This window comes from Mytilus galloprovincialis, chromosome 2 (assembly GCF_965363235.1).
Source record: "Mytilus galloprovincialis chromosome 2, xbMytGall1.hap1.1, whole genome shotgun sequence".
Taxonomy (NCBI): domain Eukaryota; kingdom Metazoa; phylum Mollusca; class Bivalvia; order Mytilida; family Mytilidae; genus Mytilus; species Mytilus galloprovincialis.
The window spans coordinates 96228225-96247520 of record NC_134839.1 but is presented as its reverse complement, the minus strand read 5'-3'; the positions used below and the strand labels follow the sequence as shown (position 1 = coordinate 96247520).

Sequence of the window (19296 nt, the reverse complement as noted above, 5' to 3'; positions counted from 1 at the left end):
TCCGTTCTGTCCGGTGGAAAATTTTGAGCATGTTCAAAACTTTGAACGGACGTCCAACGGATAAAATGTCCGTTGAACGTCCGTTAGGCGTCCGTTTTGTACGGTACTCGTGCGTTTCGTTTCCGTTTTGTATCCGTTACGTGTCCGTTACGTGTCCGTTATACATCCGTTGGATGTCTGGAAGATAAAGTCACCCACGGACTTCTACCGGACGTTTAACGGATAAAACGGATGTTGAACGGATGAGAAACGGACTTCTACCGGACGTATAACGGATAAAACGGATGATGAACGGATCTGAAACGGAAATTGCCAATTGAAAATTTCGCATCAGAAATGCCAAGTATTGGTATGTCAGATTTATTAAGGTTCATGAATTCTTATTATTCATAATCGATCTTAGTGTATAGGCACGTCTTCACAATCAAGCAGTTCTTATTCAGGCCAGACACTGCCCTTTGGCGGAAATTTGAAGAACAAACCAAAACCAGTTACACAGAAACATTTTGAATATTTATGCGATTTACATGTATATTATTATTGTCGCCTTTGATTTTTCCGTATATCTTGTTCATCCGTTTTATCTGGTACGCTTCCGTTAGGTGTCCGTTTTATGCGGTACTCGTCCGTTGGATGTACGTTCGACATCCGTTCTGTCCGGTACTTGTACGTGCGTACGTTGCATATCCGGTGTGTGTCCGTTATGCATCCGTTACACGTCCGTTTTATTCGGTCAGTACATCAACGGACTCCCAACGGATGACAATTTTGTCAACTTTCATTTATCCGTTAGGCGTCCGTTCGTACTATCCGGTAAGGTGTGACCGAGGCTTAATGGTCTTTTCAAATCAGCATTGCTATAAAAGTATTTTCTCATTGTCTGATGATTGAAACTGAATAGTCAATCAATAGCTGACCATCTACAACAAATATAAGGTAAAATCACAACAATACTGAACTACGAAGAAAATTCAAAGTCCCTAAGCAAATGGCAAAATCAAAAGCACAAACACATCAAACGAACGGACAACAACTGTCATATTTCTGACTTGGTATAGTATTGTTTTACTGTGCGTATTGCTGTATGTTTGGGTTTTCTCTCTCTACATTGACTTGAGATATAGGGGGAGGTTTGATATCTCTCAAAACATGTTTAACCCCCGTTACATGTATGCGCCTGTCAGGAGCTTCTGGTCTTTCCTAGTCTTATATGATTTTAAATTATTGTTCATTTAAATATGTTTTGGAGTTTAGCATGACGTCCATTTTCACATAACCAATACATAATTTTAAATTATTGTTCATTTAAATATGTTTTGGAGTTTAGCATGACGTCCATTTTCACATAACCAATACACATTATGGTTTAGGGGCCAACTGAAGACATCCTCCGGGTGCGGTATTTTATCGCAGTATTAAAGATCCATTGGTTGCCTTATGTTGTGTTATGCTCTTTTGTTGGGATGTTGTCTCTTTTACTCATTCCCCATTTCCAAATAATTGTATTGTATTACTGTAATTATTTTACCACTAAATATAGCTAAGTAAATTTTGAAGGTCTTCATAAATCAGACTGTTTTATTCTGATTTGTTATATCTTTTATGACTTTTTAAATTTTTTCGACAATAAACAAATGTATTACAATTGATGATAGATATAAAAATGAAAAAGACTAACAAGATACCGACGAAATACAAAAAAAAAACACTTTAATAAATGATGCAATTCGAATACCGTTCTAGTTCTTCAAAAATAAGATGAGTTAAGATGAGCAACTAGTTTTATATCCCATTATGTTTCATTACTGTATAAGCACTGACATTATTTTCCACACATTTTGATCATTAAACAGGTTGCATTTTAAGTCTGTAAAGAAAATTTGTATTTTTTAAGCCATTTTATACAGAGTGTGTACTTTCTTAAATAGAGTGGGTAAATTTTATACAAAGTGGGTATATTTTATAATTATACATTATCCATGCCATTGTCATTCACTGTATCTTTCCGATTAAAAAACCTAGGTACACAAACTTGACTAGAACCATGCCATTTTATTAAAATTAAAATACAAAGCACTGTTAATAGAACAAATGACCAACCTTAGAAGGCTTTGACATTTCAAAATGTAAAATAATTTAAACAAGGAAAATCAAGAACAAGAATCGATTCACGAAAAATAGCATTACAGGCAATACCAACAACTGAATGACAGGTTTGAGACAGGGACATACAAAGACTGACGGGATCACGCATGTTAACGAGCTCACAACCATTCCCCGTACATTGTTCATTAAATTTAACAATTTACTTATAATGCACAACTTTTTAAATGAGCTAAAACTCTGAGATTGAGATTGTCAGGATATACGAAGGGAATTGCAACCTGTAGTAGTTTCATCAAATAATAATTTCCCTTTATTCAAATATCTTTAAATTTTTTATGTACTGGAAGGATTCGATTTGTTGTATTTGAATAATACTAATTTTGTGTTAATGTTGTCCTAAGTGCAGGAAAACCCAAACTTTTGAACTTCTTAGATCTGAAGATGTTGTATAAATGTTATGTTAGACTAACAAATTAAATGCCACATTCATCAAGATCATTCATTTTTACATTTCAAATGAATAAAATAAAAAAACACGTTAAATCTATAACAGTTAATAATATATAGAAATGTTTAAAGAACCAGTTCCGTGTCTGTGTAACAACTATATATTACATGGACTTACATATACTGTCGATCTATATAATACATGTGTGTGCTTCCTATGTATATGATGTAAACTTGCAAAATGTAAACCTTGGTTGTATATATAAAGACCTTCAGAATTATTTCGTACAGATCACTCTCAATTAGATATCTCAGGTGAGTCTTATAACTAAATATTGCGCCATCCTTATCAAACAGAATATTTTCCATGATTAAATTGAATTATCGGCATTAAGATAAAAAAAAATCTCTAAATTTTAACTTGTCTTTTTTCTATTGTTTAAAACTGCTGACTGTTTGATACAGCCCGTAACAGAGAAGTGATCGAATTGATGTTTCTTTACCGTCAAAATTAGCTACGTTATCGACAAACTTAATTGAGTAGTGACCGTACTATTGGTACTTTAACGTTAAAAAGATTGACAATGCTGACAAACTTTCATGTCTCGATAATCAAGTTTAATACCGATAATATTGAAAATAATTCTAATAATATGAAACAAAATATGTCCATGCACCATTTCGATTGGGCAAAAAGTAGTCATTTCTTCAAAGTCAGAACAGAAAAAAAAAGATTTAAGGAAGGACGTCTTGATACTATTATTTCCTTTACAATTTTACCCAAAACTAAAAGAAATATACTGGTAAACAATTAAAAAGGTGTTTGATAGGAATGAAGTCCTTTATTTTTCGGACTAAAAATCATTTCAAATCAGAGTAAACATATTAAAACTTCCTTATATCCAGTCGAATTTGTCTATAGGTTACACAAAGCTGGTTCTTAAAACGCTTGTATCAGGGAAAACATTTTTCTTTGACTTTTAAAACATGTAGGGGAAACGGATTTCCTAACCATTAACATATAATATTCCGTATTTCTGATTTTTTGTTCGATTTATCGTAAATTATACGACTTCTTTTATGACTACGTGAACTTGTGCCATTTATTTTTCCTGGTCTTTAGGAAGACAATTTACAATTGTGCAGTGAACGGAGGCACTTATACATAACCTTAGAATTCTGTTTGGAAACAAAAATAAATCCCCAATATATAAATATACATACCGGCCCACGTCCACTTGTATATTTGTCCATCTGATGAGTTGAGCCATTTTCAATTGATTTTTATAGTTCGTTCTTATGTTGTACTGTTATACCACTGTCCCAGGTTAGGGGGAGGGTTGGGATCCCGCTAACATGTTTAACCCCACCACATTATTTATGTATGTGCCTGTCCCAAGTCAGGAGCCTGTAATTCAGTGGTTGTCGTTTGTTTATGTGTTACATATTTGTTTTTCGTTCTTTTTTTACATTAATAAGGCCGTTAGTTTTCTCGTTTGAATTGTTTTACATTGTCTTATCGGGGCCTTTTATAGCTGACTATGCGGTATGGGCTTTGCTCATTGTTGAAGGCCGTACGGTGACCTATAGTTGTTAATGTCTGTGTCATTTTGGTCTTTTGTGGATAGTTGTCTCATTGGCAATAATACCACATCTTCTTTTTTATATAATGTATGAATATTATATGTCGTGTACATGATTGGATTTTGTAGATATAACTACCGCACAGAAAAAGTATCATGGATTTCGAGGCTTTCATATTCAAGGTTTTGAATTCTACCCTTGTTGAAAACCTGTGGAGACCTCTACAGTTCCTTAAAACATCAATTATTTTTTTTGTAAATTGAGTGCCGTCTCCCTGAACATGCTAACACTTAAGTCATATCTTTTCATTTTAATATTTTTTCCCCTGTTTGTCTCTGTTGTCTTGATTGTTGGAACGATTAGTGGTATCTAACAATATTTATGAAAACTTTCTGATAATTATGAATATTTCTTCTCTGTCGGATATGGATCATTACCAATGATAAAATGTAATGCCGTACATCGCATCTTATAGGGGTTTAAATTTCAAATATTCGTCAATAACTTAAGATATAGAGCAATTATGTCTTCAACATTTCAAATGTTAAAGGGTACATTTGTATTTTTTACTTCGATGTGAAGGAAATTTATTTCAGTTTTTTCTGTGACAAAGTACAAGCATGTCGGTATTGCAACAATGTATGATTGACATAATCCAGGGGACATAATAAACAGATAGGTATGAAAAAGAAAAGATATGGGGTATTCTGTATCAGACGAAAGAAAAACTATTACAGTGTTGAATCCCATTAATATTCACAGTGCAAGCAGTATATAATATCTACATTGAGCAATCCTTTACCATTAAAATGAAAATGCCAATGACAGAGGTTGATTATAAAAAATGTTTTACTGTGTTAAAAAAACTTCGACTTAAACAATGAAAACTTACACGTTGGACATGAAATATTTTGTCGATGAAGAAAATTAAATTATGTCACTTCTGAAATAAGTTTGTCGATAACGTAACTTATTCTGACGGTAAAGAAACACGAATTCGATCATTACTCTGTTACGGGCTGTAATGTCTATATGAAGCATATTTTACAGCTTTTTTTTTGGAAGATTTGTAAGGTATCTCAATATATTGTATCTTATCTTCAATAAATCTTTATTTTAAGTCATTGTGTTAGGCAAACATAATCCTAAAACAATAAAGATTCCTTAAAATACTTTATTTATTTGGTTGTTGGTTGTTTTAAATTTTTTAATTATTATTTTTCTATCAATTTTGTTACATTTTGTTATTATTTAAGCGTGCAAGTAAAACTTTCTTCACAAGATTATCTTTCTTAACACAAATTACATTGTCATATTAAGTGAATATCAAAATATTTCTTAATTCTAGTCACCAAAAACCATCAAAATGAACAAATCCATCATCCTTGTCCTGGTCCCATGCCTTGTTGCTTTCGTCATGGCCCAGCAATACGGATACCAATCCGGATACCAGTCAGGATACCCAGCTTACTACCAGAATCAACTTAATGCCTACACACAACAGAGAGGACTGTACAACTATGGAAACGCTGCCACAGCTCAACTCAAAGGAGCCAAACTTCTTAACTACTGTAAGTCTAATTTAGTTATAAGTAAACACAAACGTACCTATTTCAGTTATAAATCCCACAAATTCTCTTTATTTTCATTATCTATTTTCCAACTCAAAGTTTAAATCTAGTACATCATATATAAAAAATATTTAAACACTGCAAAAACATTTTATAAATTAATAAGTATAAGAATAGAGCTAATATTTCAAATATTTTTTTGTCATGATACAATATAAAACAATAATCATTTGACATGATATGCTTGTTTCAGTGTTCGGATTCTTGCTTCTTTTGGACATTACAAACGCCACAGGAAACTCATTGACCAGCAGTTTGGGTTAAACTATGTAAGTATAATTGAATGTGAATTGTCTAACATCCAAATTCTTTTATTTTTTAAATCAACCTACAGGTACATGTTTATTCATGACTTAACTAATAGTAACGAGATTAACCATGTATAGAACATATTAATGAAAAACAAGATGCTTAAAAAATATGAACTAATGTAATATACCAGTACATGTATGTTCCAGAAAACAGCAATCTGTTCTGTACTTAAATTCTATGATGCTTTTCACAAGTCGCTGTTTGAATACCTTTTCGAAACCAGTGTCCTATTTGAACCTACACCAATCTCATGTTCATTAATTGTAAAATCGAAATTACGATTAAATAGAGGAAGTCTTTGGTTTCCACTTTTTACGTTATAAATCTTTGAGGTTTTATTTTTATAAACAAATCGGTCACCTTTTACGTTATAAACATCTTTGGCGTCACATAAAGCTTTTTCGTAATTCTTGTGATTATAAGGAGCGCATTCAGCAGCGTGATTATCAATATAGTTACTTTAAAACATATAAAAAAAAGAAAGAAACTACGGAAACTTCATTAATTGTCCCAATGAAATATCGTCACGTTGTGCTTTTTCATTTATATGTGTTTGCAATGGCACCCGAAACACTTAACCTTAAACTGGTCAACGGCAAAATGATATATGTCGCACTAGCAGTCAAAGAAAATGATATTAGCTTGAAATTGTATCTCTATATTGTTGTTCATTAGTGTTTTAATCATGAAAAATTGATTGTAACCAAATCACAATTTTACACTCATAAGTGCTAAAATCTCATTTATATTTGTCTACAAACAAATTGCAAGAAATATAACTTTTTATTCTTTACTGAAAAAAAATAAGAAAAATTAAATGTTATTATAGATAACAAATATCCAGTGAAAGTGTGATTCTAATAGGTGATCAAGTTAGGGTAATACTAATAATAATAATAAATTAAACATAATACCAATCTTTCATCGTTTTCGGATACGTACTAGTATGACTGAAACATTGGTTAAACTTCATTAATGTTTTTTTATTTCAGAAGATGATTCATACATATTCAGCTAAAGCTTAGATGCTACTCGAAGATAACTTCAGCTTCCTGTCCGACCTGTATATCTAGAAAATATGACGTTTCATCGTTCCAATTTTGTCAAGTGTGGAGAATAATAATAATACTGAATGATAAGTGTGTCTAAACCGATGTGCAGTAGTTTATGTTAAAATCTTGTACAATTTATTTTAATAAATACTTAAATAAAAAAATTGTAATAATTACTTCGTGTGTATATATGGGATACTAGAAAGACTCGCTCAAGATATTTAAGAGTACAGATTTTTTTCATTTTCTATCAATTCTATGTTGAATTAATTCACCTGTATATAGTTTATCCTGATGATTCAAATGCAATTTTCAACATTAATCATCACATAAGTTATCGCAAATCATACGAATTTGATAATTATCCGTTGTCCATACAAATCCAGAAATTCTATGTAATGTGTGGTAGGGACGAGCCCCTGAAAAAGGTCATCACTAGGTTTTCAGGTTAATGATATATGATAAGGTCGAGATATTGTGATGAAATAGATGCAAAATTGGTGGTATAATTGTAATTTCTAGTATGCAAGTGATCAGACGTTGATTCTTTTAACATATTCGATTAAAACTCCTGTAGACAATGTATTAGATAATTCTCAACTCTATTTCCTTTTCCGTGAAATAACGTAACACCGATGAATATTTGTTTTTGATATTACAAATACACTAACATGGCGGGTTACTGGATGTCTCAGTTGCTCATCCCAACCACAAAAGGATCGACATGCCCCATCCACTCCTGAGGATTGTACGGGATACAAATGGGTGTGGATGAGAATAGTTTGCAGAATAAACATCAGTAAACCACAACTGACGTGTCTTTTCAACTAAGTATCTAGTACGGATAATTCATTTTGTGACGCCAAGCATTGGTGAATAAACACTAATGAACGAACAACCTGCCCACTCTAAAACTATATCGCTTGAAAATTGAAGAACGAGTGTTTGATCTATTTTTATACATGATTGCATATTACTCATACAATAATAGAATTGACTGAATTGACCACTACAGTAAACTCGTTTTTCAGCACTCAGTTCCCCCTACATATCCCAGCTTTTAAGGTCGAACTGGTGAAATTATGAAGGAGACATGTACATGTTTGCTTTGTGTTGTCAAATTATTTCAGTTAATTAATGACTTCAATTTAGAAGATATTGTGTATTTGCGATCTTTCGTCAATGTTTAAAATCCTCTCGTTGTATTAAATTTTAAACTTGCCAGGCTTCAGTAGGTAATAGTGGAAACTTTCAATTTTTATCTACTCTCAACTGGTTTATTACACAGGTACGTTAACCTAAGTATAATGAATCAAATGCGAAGGTATATTCGCTACTTATAAATAAAGATTATCCAAGGATTCTGTATAGTTCACTTTGGCCAAAATCAGTGTGCATAATAAGAATGTTTCTGATAGTTTTTAGCAAGAGAAAAAATGGATAAAACATTCATCATTCAATACATAAGTAGCTATAACTACTTTCAAGTGTCGACTGCCAATTTCGGTCATATTGATTTTCTTATCCCAGGAATAGATTACCTTAGCCGTATTTGGCACAACTTTTTGGAATTTTGGGTCCTCAATGCTCTTCAACTTTGTACTTGTTTGGCTTTAAAACTATTTTGATCTGAGCGTCACTGATGAGTCTTATGTAGACGAAACGCGCGTCTGGCGTATTGAATTATAATTCTGGTACCTTTGATAACTATTGATCTCTGAGTAGATATTGTCGTGCTGATTATTTTTTCTGTAAACAACACTACTACGGAGGTATTAAACAACTTGACCCATGAGTGTCTTCCACGGTCTATTAAAGATAATTGTTTCTATAAAAAAAACTATGGAAATACATTGTCTTTAAAGGACGATAAGTCTCAAAAAGAGTTGAATTATTTGACCTGTATGTAGCTCAGACCATCATAGGCTTTTTATAATCTATCTGTATATTGTGTACAAGTTATCATTTTGTACAAATTATAATTTGTACAAAAATATTGTACAAATTATAATTTGTACAAAAATATTGTACAAATTATAATTTGTAGTTTGACTTTGTACAAATTGTAATTTGTACAAAAAGTGCTTGTACAAATTACAATATGTACAAAAATGGACAAAAAATCACTTATAACTTGTACAATAATTTATCATATGGATTTTGGTGAAAAAAGCATTTATACACATCATTGAATTGCTATTAAATGACCACACAGTACACCTAAGTTACGAAATTCAAAAGTAGGTCTTTATCATTCGTTGAACAGGTGATCTAGTGATTTATGGAATCAGGTATTGCAAACCATCTTTTGACTCTAAAATCAATGACGACATGTTTTACAGGCATTTTAACTACTTCACATAGCGAACGTTGAAGCTCAGGAACCGTTGCTGTGAATAAACATGTGTATTTCACTGCTTCAGTTAGACTTTTAGACAAATAAATATCCCAGAAAGAAAGCGAGATTAAACACCCCATTTGGTTAGGAATATGACTATGCTAAAGTCAGGAATATGTCAGTTGTTTTTCTGCCGGTTTTTTATCAATGTTTTTTTTTTCAACAAGGATCTTTGTTTTATAAATATCTATGACTGTGCATAAAACTTATATTAACGGAAATCAGTTGAGACAATCTAAATTTTAAAAACAACATAAAACGTATGCAGAACAGACAGACAGACTTTTATTTTATAAGAAAACTAGTTGGTGTAGTATAATAAAATCATCAGACGCAATGGCATTGAACCATCAATCTTTTCACAAAAAAAAGTGAAGCGGAATAAGTCATGTAAATCCAATCTTTTGATGTACCAATTACAAATATAAATTATCACTTGTTTAAAGAAAGATTTGATTGTTTTCATGGACTTTTTAAAATAAAGAATAAGTGGCAACAAATCTTTTGGGATCCTTTTCACGATCATCAAAATTATGTACACGATCTTTCACTATAATCGTTTTTGCAAAGCTTCTGAATAAAACAAAAATCCTTAAAATAACGATAAGAACTAATCAAGCAGTACTACTGAATGATATTTTTTTAAGAAAAAGTAGTTAATGTATAAAAAATTTGAAAAAAATCCTATTTGTTTACCTTTTTTTTTCTCTCACTCTGCCTTCTGTTATTGTGTAAAAACGGTGTATTTTGTTAATAAGATTTAGTGTGTGGTCAGTTAATTACAATTCTATTGTGTGAATCAATGCATTTTTCACCAAAATTCATATTTAAAACTGTTGTACAAGTTATAAGTGAATTTTGGTCAAATTTTGTACAATATGTAATTTGTACAGGCACGTTTTGTACAAATTATAGTTTGTACAAAGTCAAAATACAAATTATAATTTGTACAATATTTTTGTACGAATTATAATTTGTACAAAATGATAACTTGTACACAACATATATATAGTTTAGTTCCTTAAATACACAAACATGAGTAAAATGCATATTTCAAGGGCAACAACTTCTTAAAAAGGAGCGTTGACTAATATGTAGATTTGTCGTGACACTTGTTTAGGCTGTTTATAGAGCCCTCTTTATAGTTTTTCCCTGTCAACTCTAGTTTCCAAATAAAATACCGAAATGGATAAAACATCATTTAAGGGCAATTACTCATTCAAGATACGACTGACAAAAACGACAAAATTAAGTGAATTATAGGTCTGATCCTGCTTATCATTTTGCTATTTACAGTTTCACTTTATGTGTAATTAAAGATTTTAATGGTTATCTCAAAATGAACCATTTTACGACAATAACTCCTAAAGGAAGCTGTCTTACAGTTTTCTTATAAAAAATGTAAATTTTCACAGTTCATTTCGGATCGGATTTTCTTATCCTCAAAAGTTACATTTTTTGTAACAATATAATAAACAACAATATTTGCGTTTTAAGTAAAATTACTATGATTAACCTTTGCGGCCATATCGGTTGGCAGGTAGGATCACCAAACATATTAAAGAAACTAAATACCACAAGTTTTAGCTTTCTAAAAATCTATGGACTGCTTCGCTTTACACTAATTTAAGGTTATATGTGTGCATGTGGTTGTTAAATTAGTATTGGAAATGTGGTATTTCTAGATATTGATTGATATAAAATGGATGTACTTTAAGAGTGTGCGTTATACACCCATGCTTTTAAAAAAATTAAATTTCTTGTTGAAAATTAAAACAATTATAAAATTAGACACGACTCTTGAGGTGTGCCTTTCTGGAGGTGTGCCTATATTGTCAGAAGTTATAAAATACAGATAATGCATTTTTGTAAACATTGTATAGGAACATTGTTTAGCAAAGCAAATCGTGCAAATTGAAGAGTAATAAACACGTATTAATAATTGATATTTCAATATTGAATTTATCTGTGAAATGTATGCATAATAAAACGAACATGAATTAATGACAGTTGATCGGAACTGAAATACACATAGTTAATTTTCCGGCATTTGATGTCTTATCCTGGACGAGAAAAGTCTGTAATTCTTTCTCTCATTTAAGCCAATAGCTGTTGCTGTATCTCAGCCTCATTATAATGCAGCCAATCACAATCTATACGTGATAAAAAAAAATATTCAAGATGGCATGTATTTCGACTGAAACTAATAGCTCCACACCGTGATGCGAAGCAATAAGGATGTTTGTGGCCAAGTTTGGTTTCTATCCGGTCAAGTGATTTATGATGAAAGTTTACGGAATATTTAGAGACAGCGGACGCCTAGTGATGCCCTTAAAAAGCTCTCACTAGACCTTTGGGCCAGGTGAAATAAGTAGATTATTGGGTGAAAATAGTGTATCATAGGCATGGGTATTTTAAGTTATACAGTATATGCCATTTGTTCATTTTTTTAGGATAAGTTCTAAGTCATGAGCTATAATTTAAAAAATTAGAGAATAAGACACAATTTTGATGATGTGAGAATAAAACGCAAATTCGATAATTTACAGAACATGTTTTCATTGTGCTTACAATATAAGATTGTATATCAAATCAATCGATAATTATGTTAAGGTCGAAATCTGCTCTCAGTCTTTGCATTTGTTTTTTTTTTTCAAGAGGCGACATACATACAGGGATAAATATCAGTAAAAGCAACTTTCTTTATTTCTGAATCCTTAATATGTTTCTCAAGAATTTTATTTGTTTAGTGATGATTTTTTAAAATAAATATGATTTGTGAAGTCTTACCGGTCTCAAACTGAACATGAAAACAAATAAAAAACGAAGTCTTTACAGATTTGAACAGGTTACATTTAATGAAAATTTGTAATTTGATATTTTATTCTTGCACATTGACATTCAAGATGCTTCAAAGAATTTTCGTTTCAAATGTAATTCTGCTAATTTTTGTTTTTATTTACTTCATGTCGACATATACATTCAAATCTTCTCAAAGTAACCAATATATGGACGATGTACACCTTGATGGCATCTGTTGACTGTGTCAATTTTTAGTTTTTTAATTCATATAATAACTATAAATTCGGTATTTTTGTTATTTTATTTTTCAATAGTTCAAAGGATGTTAAAAATTGCTTCATTAAGACTATATATCATCGTTGTGTGAATACCTTCATAGCTCTCTTTTCATTACTCATACATTGAATTTGTATGAGTTACTTCTCTCATGACTTTGTTATTACAAATGTATCATAAAATCATTGTTTCGTGAAAACTTTATAATAGGTTCGTTTTAAAGTTATGCATGCTATTTTCCGTCTTCTCTGTCCAAACATGTTACATGTATGGTAGGGTATAACTTTAGTGGCTTACAATACATTTATTTGTCCTTGAAATATTGATACAAAGTCAATGTTTATTAAAAAACTAAAAAAACCATCAAGAAATATAGTAACTTTCATGGTGGTTTTTTTTCCGATATATTTCATTTGGATTTTCACATATTAATACAATATGAAAATACAAAATTTCATATTCGCTTCTTTTCCGAAATAATCACAAAATTAAAAAAAAAATAGAGTAATATTATCATACTGTTTTAAGCTAAGTATCGATTAGGACAAAGGCTTTCCTGTAAGGCTTAAAAAATGAAGGTAAAATGTGATAAAATTTAGTGAAATTGCATATTGTAATATTTTAATACTTAAACCTAAACTAAGTCAGTACCATTATTTTACAGTACTAGGTTTGAACTACAATTTTGAGGTACTTGTCTTGTGATTTAATATGTAGTTTTATTTTTGTAGGTTTCTATAGAACCATAATCTGACTGAGAAAATTTCATTTGAAGATCCAATTATATTAAAGTGCAAAGTTGTTACATATTGCAAAAGAGGTGAAAAGTGAAACATACATAAGTAGTACTGCATGATAGAATTCTAAAAACTGCAATGAAAATGTGTAAAGGGACAATTTTGAATGTCCGGTGTCAGTAAATTTGTGTCACAAAAAAGAAATATTTCCTGTTAGGAATATGCTTCCCATAAAAAAAACTTTTTGTGTTATATTTGAAACACAAAAGTTATCATTAAAAAATGCACTTGCTGGAACTGAATTCCTACTTTGCTTTGTCAAAACTGTTGTTTTTACAAAATCCAAAGACTTTCTTAGTCTTTTTCTATCTCAATTCTACCAAAAGTCATCAAATCTAAAGTCTAAATATACAAGAGAACTATGAAACAGAAACTGTAGAGCAAATTGACACATCTACTTAGTTATACAGTGGTCTATATACATTGCTCTTCGCTATAGCCATCAACTAGAAAACAAGTTGAGACCTTTGCCGTAAATATTTTAGAGACCAAAATAATTATGAAAGCGAAAAAAATAACCAATAAAATAAAAAAATAAATAAGAATGTGTCCATAGTACAAGGGTGCCCCACTTCTTCTATCAATCCCTTTGATCAATGGACCGGTCTTACCTCTACTTTGGCTTTAAAATTATAGAGTCAATATCATATGGAACATGTGTCAAGTTTTCAAATCAATTGGACTTTAACTTCATCAAAAACTACCTTGACCAAAAACTTCAATCTAAAGCGAAACGGACGAACGAACGAAAAAACGAACGGACGAACGAACGAAAGAACGAACGGACGGACGGACTGGCAGAAAACATACGGACAAACGGATGAACAAACGCATAGACCGAAAAACATAATGTTCATAAGTGAGGCATAACAAAATAACATGCTATGATAGTTCTTGTCTTGCAACCTGACAAGTGTACTGATATCGTAGAACATGTATCAGTCCCGTGAATACTTTAATATGCCAAATCAAAACCCATTTCAAAATTTAATGCAAAATATTTGCATAAAACATTCTATTTATTTTCTGTAATTATCCGCAAAACTTTCCTGTCACAGGTAGAAAACGCCCGCCAAGACAAGAATTCTTCATGACTTTGTTGTAAATGTTTTAATTTATAAATAGCGAATATGCTGTAAGTAGCCGTCTCACTAAATACAGTTCACAATTATTTTTTCGAGAACCTCCAAATTGTGTATGTGTTTATTTTGTGTAAATGCTTGACATTCAAACTGGAATTACTTAGATCTGATGAAGCAGTATAAATGTTTTATCTACATATTGCATCCCACACCTATTAAGATCATTATTTTTAAATCAATCTAAAACTTACTAAATCTGAAAGTGTTGATAATAAGTCTATGTATATACAAAATAAGTTCCTTGTCTAGTGCACAACTACATGTACATGTATTACATGGACTTACATATACTATCAATCTATATAATACATGTAAGTGTTTCCTATGTATATGATGTAAACTTGTAAAATGTAAACCTTGGTAGTATATAAAGACCTTCAGAATTATTTCATACAGATAACTCTCAATTAGATATCTCAGGTGAGTCTTAGATGTTTAATTTATTTAAAAACAACGATTTACTTTGTTGTTTAACTTACACAAATATCAACATGGTGAAGAACCATTTAACCAATTTGAACTTGCCATTCATAATATTTTTATCATGAAATTTATAAAAAGAAAAAAGGTATATGATAACTCTCAATCAGATATATCAGGTGAGTCTTAAAGCTGAATTATATGCCATCCGTATCAAACAAAATGTTTCATTCATGCTTCAAATAAAATTCACAACGATTACCTCTTCTATGATTTCAACACGTTTACTTATGAAGTCTATCGGAAGCATCATTTAGAACATTTTGTCGCTTTGTAAGATATCTCAATATATTTTATATTATTTTCAAGGAATCTTTATTTTTATGGATGTTGCAGGCTAACACGATGTTTTACAATAAATACTTATTACATCAGTATTAAACATTGCGATATTGGTGCACAAAAATATATGTATAAGAACATACAGATTTATTTGTTAGTTAATTGTTTATTTATTTATTATTTTTAAATTTATTTTTCTTTCAATTTTGTTACAGTGCCTGTCAGTGCATAATTCGTGTTATTATTTAAGCGTTCGCAAGAATAACTATAAGAATAACACACATTACATTGTCATATAAATGAAAATTTAAATATTTCTTAATTCTAGTCACCAAATACTATCAAAATGAACAAATCCATCATCCTTGTCCTGGTCCCATGCCTTGTTGCTTTCGTCATGGCCCAGCAATACGGATACCAATCCGGATACCAGTCAGGATACCCAGCTTACTACCAGAATCAACTGAATGCCTACACACAACAGAGAGGACTGTACAACTATGGAAACACTGCCACAGCTCAACTCAAAGGAGCCAAACTTCTTAACTACTGTAAGTCTAATTTAGTTATTAGTAAACACAAACGTGCACCGTTGAAATTTATAGATTCCACAAATTCTCTTTAGTTTTATTATCTCTTTTCCAACTCAAAGTTTAAATTAATCATATCATATATGAAAAATCTTTGTACACTGCAAAAATATTTGATAAATTAATAAGTATAAGAATAGAGCTAAAATTTTAAATATTCATGATGCAATATAAAACAATAATAAATATGACATAATATGCTTGTTTCAGTGTTCGGATTTTTGCTTCTCTTGGACATTACAAACGCCACAGGAAACTCATTGACCAGCAGCTTAGGTTAAACTATGTAAGTATAATTGAATGTGGAATGTATAACATCCATTAAGGCTTTTAAAAATCAACATATGAGTTTTTTTGTTTTTTTTTGTTTTGGTTTTTTATATGTAAATAAGGCCGTTAGTTTTCTCGTTTGAATTGTTTTACCATGTCTTATCGGGGCCTTTTATAGCTGACTATTCGGTATGGGCTTTGCTCATTGTTGAAGACCGTACGGTGACCTATAGTTGTTAATGTCTGTATCATTTTGGTCTCTTGTGGACAGTAACTGTTGTCTCATTGACAATCATACCACATCTTCTTTTTTTATATATGAGTACATGTTTATTCACGTCTTAACAAATAGATACGAGATATAACCGTGTATAGAACAGATTAATGTAAAACAAGTTTGCTTTAAAAAATGAATTAAATGTAATCTTCCAGAACATGTATGTTCTAATAAACACCAATCTGTTCGAATCCAGGTGTCACTATTGCAGTGGTTTAATGTCTGTTCCATACTTAAATTCTATGATGCTTTTCACAGTTCGCTGTTTGAATAACTTTTGGAAACCAGTGTCTCATTTGCACCTGAACCAAACTCCTTTTCATTAATTGTAAAATCGAAATAACGTTATAAACATCTTTGGCGTCATATAAAGGCCTTTTTTTCGGAATTTTTGTGATAATAAGGAGCACAGTCGTAATTATCATTATAGTTACTTTAAGGTAGATTCATGGCATACCGCCATCTTGGATTGTACAATCACAGAACAAAATCGGTCTAGTTATTTGCCCCAATTTGCAAATTTGGAGCCAGATTTGCAATTAATGGTAAGACTGTTTATTTGTATAAAGAAAACTTGGTGATCTATTGTATTATTCAAAATATTCAAACAATTATCATTTTGTTTTTTTTTTTAGAATCATTTATTTTTAAAATGAGCCATTTAAGGGGAGATAACTATTTTAGTAAAAAAATTTATACTGGACTAATAGGGACATTTTTTATTTTTACTTGTAGCAAGAAAACGAGTTCGGTGACACCATTTTTTATTTTTATTTTCTTAAAACATATAATAAAAACCTATCTTCTCACAATACAATTTATATCAAAATTCTATCTCATTGAATTTTTTTTATGCACAAACTGTGTTTTTTCATGAACAATCAAACCGAATTTAGGCAATTTTGAACGACTCATAGCTTGAAAAATAGCATAGTGGCCCATATTTTTAATTATATGTTTGAAAAAAGCGTAGTAATCTCTTCATTTTGGCACATTATAAGAAAATTCTGTCTCAAAAAGTGTATACTTATGATCTACCTTAAGACACGCAAAAAACGAATGAAACTAAAGAAACTTCATTAATTGTCCCAGTGAAACATCGACAAGTTGTGCTTTTTTATTCACTTGTGTATTGAAATGGCACCCGAAACACTTAACCTTAAACTGGTCAACGGTAAAATGACCATATGGCGCATTTGCAGTCCAAGAGAATGATCTTAACTAAAAATTGTATTCATCGGTGTTTTTGATCATGAAATATTGACTGTCAAAAGTAGGTTAGAAAGTTATTACAAAATAACAATGGTATACACTTATAAGTGCTAAAATCTCATTTATATTTGTCTACAAACATATTGCAAGAAATAGAACGTTTTATTCTGTATTGGGTAATAAGAAGATGTTATAGAAAACAAATATCCAGTGAAAGTGTGATTCTAATAGGTAATTGAGTTAGGGTTATGATAATAACAATTTTTCATCGTTTCCCAATGCGTATGACTCAAACTCTGTTTAAACTTCATTTATGTTTTTATTTCAGAAAATGATCCATGCATATTCAGCTAAAGCCTAGATGCTACTTGGGGATAACTTCAGTTTCCCTCTCGACCTGTATATCTAGAAAATATGACGTTTCATCGTTCCAATTTTGTGTTTTCACAAGTCGGGAGAAGAATAATTATACTAAATAATAAGTGTGTCTTAACCGATGTACAGTAGTTTATGTTAACATCTTTTACAATTTATTTTAATAAATATTTAAATAAAATATTTGTATTTATTACATCGTGTGTATACTAGAATATGTGATACAAGATGGAACTCGCGCAAGATATTTAAGAGTACAGCTGAGTCATTTTTTATTTTCTATTAATTCTATTGTCCTTACAAATCCAGGAATACTACTCATGTAATGTGTGGTAGGGACGAGCCCCTAAAATAGGTCATCATACGTTTTTTGATTGAGTTAAGTCTGCCAATTGATATTTTATCGTATGTTTTTCTATGTTGTGATGTTATGCTATTGTTTCGGAAAAAGGGAGAAGGTTTGGATCCATTAAAACGTTTAATCCCGCTGCAAATGTTTGCACCTGTCCTAAGTCAGGAATCTGATGTACAGTAGTTGTCGTTTGTTTATGTAATATATACGTGTTTCTCGTTTCTCGTTTTGTTTATATAGATTAGACCGTTGGTTTTCGCGTTTGAATGGTTTTATACTAGTAATTTTGGGGCCCTTTATAGCTTGTTGTTCGGTGTGAGCCAAGGCTCCGTGTTGAAAGCCGTACTTTAACCTATAATGGTTTACTTTTTTTAAATTGTTATTTGGATGGAGAGTTGTCTCATTGGCACTCACACCACATCTGCCTTTATCCATCACTATTTTTCAGGTTAATGATATAGAATAAGGTCAAGATAATGCGATGCAAAATTGGTAGTAAAATTTCAAGTTCTATTATATGAAAGGATTAGACGTCGATTCTTTGAACAGATTCGAATAAACCCCTGTCGAAAATATATTAGATATTTCTCAACTCTATTGACCTTTCCGTGAAAAACGTAACACCGATGAATATTAGTTTTTGATATTACAAATATACTAACATGGCGGGTTACTGGATGTCTCAGATGCTCATCCCAATCACAAAAGGATCGATCGACATGCCCCATCCACTCTCGAGGACTAAACGGAATACAAATAGGTGGGAATGACATTTGTTTGCATAATAAACAACAGTAATCTACAACTGAATGAACTGATATGTCTTTTCAACTTAGTATCTAGTACGAATATTTCATTTTGTGACGCCAAGCATTGGTGAATAAACGCTAAGGAACGAACAACCTGCCCAC

General features: G+C 31.2%; 2 long non-coding RNA genes across 4 annotated transcripts; both read left to right on the top strand.

Moving 5' to 3' along the window:
• Positions 1-2748: 2748 nt before the first annotated feature.
• Positions 2749-7308, top strand: LOC143064996 (uncharacterized). 2 transcript variants are annotated; one of them, XR_012975374.1, is made up of 4 exons: positions 2749-2868; positions 5486-5708; positions 5962-6037; positions 7073-7308. It is a non-coding gene; the product is annotated as an uncharacterized LOC143064996 (long non-coding RNA). The 2 variants fall into 2 exon arrangements; XR_012975375.1 differs by lacking the exon at positions 2749-2868 and adding an exon at positions 5189-5211.
• A 7574-nt stretch (positions 7309-14882) lies between these two features.
• Positions 14883-18214, top strand: LOC143064995 (uncharacterized). Of its 2 annotated transcripts, none has more exons than XR_012975372.1 (4): positions 14883-14967; positions 15638-15860; positions 16110-16185; positions 17987-18214. It is a non-coding gene; the product is annotated as an uncharacterized LOC143064995 (long non-coding RNA). The 2 variants fall into 2 exon arrangements; XR_012975373.1 differs by lacking the exon at positions 14883-14967 and adding an exon at positions 15123-15146.
• Positions 18215-19296: the final 1082 nt, after the last annotated feature.